The following is a 5,858-nucleotide window of genomic DNA, read 5'->3' as shown; positions in this document are numbered from 1 at the left end:
CTTGAACTTGGGAAGCGGAGGCTGCAGTGAGTTGAGATCACAGTACTGCACGTTAGCCTGGGCAACAGGGCAAGACTCCATTTCAAAACAAAAAACAATCAAAGTTGTATATTTCTTTAAAATGAAAGATCAGTATCTTCAATGGCTATTAACCGCTTAGTGAAGGTACAAAAAAAACTACACATCCTTATGTTAATTACCTGAAATTATAATAAATACTCAAGAAATCCAAATGGCTTCCCATTGCTTGACATTTGCTTTCCAAATACTTCACATTTCAACCCCAAATCCCTACAAAGAGAAATAATCCAAACATACTTTTCATACCTAAAAATATTACAGGAGTCTAAAAGGCATTTAGAATTTTTTAGACCTTGAAAATGAGTATTACACTTCCAACATGTATTTAACTTATAAATCAGTTTCCATCCTGTGGCATAACTTCAGTCTAAGTACATCACAGTTATAGTAACTCTGCATTGCTTCATCTTGTCAAGTCAGACAGTGATTCTGTTGCATTAAGGCTCTGATTCAAGATGTCGTCTTCTTTTAACTTAGGTAGAAGTTTCCAAAACTACATGGTATCGTGGTCGATCTTTGTTCCAGTGGAGGAAACTTCATTAGTGGTGAAAGAGACTGTTTTCTTTCACCAAGGGACATGTGTAAAGGTGGTTTTGTATATTCAATTTTGAGTACAAATTATGAGTCTCCAAAGAGTTAAGCATATCATCTGTTTGCACATTTTGGGGAGTAGGGCTTAGTTCTGGTTTGTGTCTTTCAAGTGTTTCAAGATTAGAGAGGTAAGATTCTTCCCTTTTCTTGGAGAGAGATTTCTTCAGAGCCTCATAACTACTGCAAACAGCCTATAAATTGAAGTCTGATTCTGGAGTAGTCTGTCCATTTTCCACAACATCTCCTAGAAAAATGCCCCTGTCCACAGGACTATTTGGTTCCACTTAAAACTGTACTCTAAACGACTGGAACTTTTTTAACACTTAAGGGACCAACGTCCTCCAGAAACGTTTCATTCCAAATGTAAATATGCCAAAATCAATAACCTTAAAACTCTTAGAACTAATTCCACTTGATATCTGAAAAGAGTTCCATAATGTAGTTTTATTCATGGAAGATTTGTTACAAGAAGATTGTGAATGGTCCAATATTTTCATATAATCCTCTTCACTGCTACCCAACTCGCCTATCCATTGCTGACAGCAGGGGAGAATGTCTATTTGGCTAGTTCCTGAAAGCTTAGTTGGTTGGTAAAGCTATACACTCCAAGTCTTGCTTGCAAATTATTTTCTTACTCAACAAATTGGACTGGTGCATTGGTGGATTTTGCATTAGTGGTTCACTTATGTGACTGGTCACCACACATTTCTGAGGCACACACTTGCAATCTCATTTCAGTCAAATGAGACTGGCCAAAATCTCATACAGCGGTCTAAGAGAAAATTGACTAAGCTACATTCTCTTTGATAATCCTAAACAGGTAATGATCCCGGCAATACTGCTCTGTGCTCAGTATCCATCTGAATTAATTGGTTCTGTAGTTCCGTTTTCTTCTTCTATTTCAATAGTTTTTCTCCATGAGCTCCTAATTTCCATTATCAAGTTTTCTGAGTATGGAAAATCTGGTTCCTTGTTAAGAAGAGGTTAGAACCTAGAGAGTCAATTAGTTCCCCTACATTTACTTCTTTTCTTTCACGGAGCTGTGATGAACCAGATAAAACTGCTCCAGCAACCACTTCTAGCAGATGATCTTGCTCTTTTTTGGAACTGATCGCTTGTTTCCTAGCTGGCAGAGACCCTCCAAATGCACTACTCTCTATTCTTTGCAACACCTGATAATGGAGAATCCTCCACTTCAAAATCTGGTATTTTCTTAGAAATTGTTTTATTTTTCTCTTTGGGAGTTCTCATCTTCCTGTCCTTTTCAAGTGATGTAACATTGTTTCTATCTGATGATAAAGCTGACTGCAACAAGAAAGAAGCAGGGCTGTTGGCTAGATCATGTACAACTCCCAAAGTATCATTGTCTCCTCTGCAACCATTTTCTTGGTTATGTTGCTCAGGTGTATCTAAGACCAAAATCTGATACAGTGGTTTCTAAGAGTAACCAGACAATGATAAATTCCCTTTGATTATGCAACACAGGTAATTATTCTGGCAATACCAGTGAAACAGGATACTGAAAAAGAACACTCTTTGCATGTACTTCTGAGTCAAGACCAAACGAAAGGGGAGACATAGATGGTAAAGATCCACAACAGGAGTTCAACATTTAATTAGAATGAAGGAAGACAGATCAAGAAATTCTTTCCACTTCCTACGCCATTCCCCTTGCTTTCCAACAATAGAATGTCTTATGTTGTGAGATCTTTTTATTCTATAGCCTGTATGCTTCAGATCTGATTATCTTTCCCTCTGAAATTTGGTATCTTTTTCCAGGTAGTGAAGGTCTATTGTCAGTCTTGCTTGGACAGCCTGACCTTCCTATTTCATTACTTTCAAGACTTTATTTAATAAGAGAATAACTGTTAAGAGCTTCAATTTTCCAGCCTCATAAACATTTCTTATGTGCAACTGACACATTTATCTCTCAATGTTGTCAAGTAAGAGTTAACTAATAACATTCGTTCCATCTAAAGCATATTGGTTAGACTAAGGACTAAACTAACAACTTCTCTTTTTCCAGAAATGTGAGTGTTTCATTCACTGATGTTCACAAAGCCCCAACCTTTTGAGTTTTTTCTTCTATGCTACTTTGGTCATCATGAGGTTCCATTTTTTAATTTGGTTTTGCAGTTCTATACATTCAGATCTTGGATTTTAGACATACTTAACTAATAATTGTATATTTTCCTGAGATATTTGGGTAATACAATCTGTTCTTTGCAAAATTTGTAAAACGTTATTACGTGCTAAGTGGCATCTGGCTTTGCACTTGTGCAAATCTTGTGACTTCATATTAAATGTCTGCAGAACATAGAGAAGTTTTAGAATTGGTTTTAATATATTTTATTGCAACAAATCTTGCAAAATATTACATCAGATGAATAAACAGAACCACCAGGAGAAATAGTGAACAACAATTTGAGGAAAGCTTCCACATTCCACAGAAATCCTTGTTAATCATTCACAGCGATGTTTCCCAAATACAATTATCACTTTTTTGGTCAAATGGAGACCAAAAAAATTTGAAAACTTCTTTGGTGAGAAACTGGTCCAGCATCTGAAACAAAAAATAAGAAACTATATCAAAGGCATCATGGTTCAGCTTATCAAATATTGTTCATTCCAAGGTGCGTATTCGACATCCTCTCTGCAGGCCATGGTCAAAGCCGGGCCTGACTTAAAGATGAGCACCTGCAGATACATTCAGAGATGCTGCTTCTGGAAAGAGGTGATCCAGGCAAAGGTCATCCTCGTGGTAGGCACGGTGACTGCAAAGAAAGAAAGCACAAACCCTAATGACTCTTACAGCCCTCAGGATCCCTCCCTGTGAGCAGCCTGAGACCTCGGAGGTCCCTTCTTTGCCACTGCCTGCATCTTTCTCACTGGAGCCATTTCACCTCAAAGAGCTGTACAAACTCTAGTAAATGGAGCCTGTCATGGTAGTGCAGCCACAGCTGCCTATTCGAAGCCTACAAGATGTTCTTAACTAAACAATGATTAAAGGGCAATGTTATTTAAGCTTAAAAGTTCTAATGTTTAAAGCATAAGTATCTTGTCAAGTACATATTAGGACAATGTATATAATCCTTTGATTGGTATAAATACCTTAATTTGTGTAATCTGAAGAACAAATTAATTTTTTTTTCTTGAGACGGAGTTTCGCTCTTGTTCCCCAGGCTGGCGTGCAATGGCACAATCTTGGCTCACAGCAACTTCCACCTCCCGAGTTCAAATCATTCTCCTGCCTCAGCCTCCCTAGTAGTTGGGATTACAGGCATGCACCACCACACCTGGCTTATTTTGCATTTTCAGTAGAGAAAGGGTTTCTCCATGTTAGTCAAGCTGGTCTAGAACTCCTGACCTCAGGTGATCTGCCTGCCTCAGCCTCCCAAAGTGCTAGGATTACAGGCATGAGCCACTGCACTCAGACTAGAACAAATTAATTTCTATCTATGAGAATACATCAATTTTTTTTTAATGAAGACAATGTGGTAACTATAGACTTCACTTTCTGGGTCTCTCCAAATTTTATTTAAAAGCATCAAGATAAATAAAGATTTCTATCCAAGTACCATAATATTAAATTGTTCTAAAGATCCTAAATCAATGATGGATTTTAGAAAATATTAGTTAACTTTAAAGGATAATGAAATCACAGTTTATAACAACAATTTGACAGGGAAACAAGAAAATTATAAAACTAGGCCCAGCTGGTTTAAGTGATGAAACTATCAACCTACATAATAGAATACTGTCTCAAGTTTATAAGAACCAAATTTATATGTACTATATGCTAAAATTATGGCTCAATTTAATTGAAGACCTTATGTTTTAATTTATATGTTTAAATATTATAATTAATAAAATCATCCAATTTACAAATTAAGTGTAAGAAATTTAAGTATTTAACTGTTTTGTAAAATATAAATAAATTGAAAGTCTTAGATAAACTCAAATCTCAAGTTTGTATTTTTATTTCCCACTGAGGCAAATTCAGAGAGAATGAATATAGACTTCTCTTAACCCAAACTTTATCAAAAAATAAAAATGTTTTCCCTGCTTGGGAGTATTAATGGGAACTGGATATAACTATAAAATCTCTCCCTCAATTAAATGATATTAAAAGCTTTGTGCAAGGGTTTTATGACCCTTTTTATGATTACTCATTAAGCCTAAAGTTAATTTGCATATCTTTTGTTCCTCATATTGTACTTGGCAGGAACATTAAGGTCATTTAACTAAAATTAGATTTTGCCTTTTCTCATCCCAAAACATTTTTAAGTGAAAGTATTTATACCAGAAAACAAGAGCACCATTATGCAATAAAATTAAATAAATGGGAAAAAATTATTTTTAAGATCTTTGGTGATTTTGACAGAGTTCTTCATACGTTTTTAATTTATATAGTTTTATGTTATTCCTAAGAGCATAATATTCCTTTTGACCAAAAGGTTTTAAATAATTCAGTACTTCAGTATCTTTGTTTGCAAATAATCTTTTCAATTACAAACCTATTATAAGAATCAGTCCTCCAAAGACACATTTTAGAGAAAAAATTATAAAGATAATTATAGGAAATAGTCACAAACCTTCTTGGAAAGCTAGGGGGTTTGCATAGCTTCAGTAAAAGGTTTGGCTGAAGGCAGCTGAATTATCTTAAAAGCTTAGGGTATAGACACATAGGAATATAGAGGAGTTTATCTAAATAGCTTGTTCACTCATGTGTTCTTAAGGCCAACCTTTGATTATCCGCAGGCACATAATTACTCTCTACTTGGGAGGTCAGCAATGTCAGTTACCCTGCAGTGGTGTTTACTCAAGACCTTTGTCATTTAATCTGTACTAAATAAAAGTGAACTTCACTGGCAGGTCAGGGCCACGGCTGCTAACTCTTAACTGGACCCTTCTCAGTATCGGTGAGTGACTTGGCCACCTAGCCCGATCTTTCACTGGATATTTGTCTTTGAGTGTATTTGTTCATCTGTTGCTGGGTCAGAGTCTGCCAGTCAGACCCATACAATTGGTGCCCCTGTTTGAGGACCTGACAAGTCCTGGTGCTGTGCTGGGCTCAAAGCCAGTGGCCTTGGGAGGCATGTGACGTAGGGAGACACCAGCTGAGGTAGCCAAGGGAGTGCTCACATTCACCCCTCCTCCAACCCCAGGCAGTGCAGCTCTGAGAG

General features: G+C 36.6%; 1 pseudogene; it reads right to left on the bottom strand.

Annotated features, from left to right (window-relative positions):
* Nucleotides 1–484: 484 nt before the first annotated feature.
* LOC108291352 lies at nt 485–3,426 on the bottom strand (annotated as a pseudogene).
* Between the last annotated feature and the right edge of the window lie 2,432 nt (nt 3,427–5,858).

The sequence above is a fragment of the Cebus imitator genome, unplaced genomic scaffold (assembly GCF_001604975.1).
Source record: "Cebus imitator isolate Cc_AM_T3 unplaced genomic scaffold, Cebus_imitator-1.0 Scaffold18, whole genome shotgun sequence".
In the NCBI taxonomy this organism is placed as follows: Eukaryota; Metazoa; Chordata; class Mammalia; order Primates; family Cebidae; genus Cebus; species Cebus imitator.
This window is presented reverse-complemented; position numbering and strand designations above follow the sequence as displayed.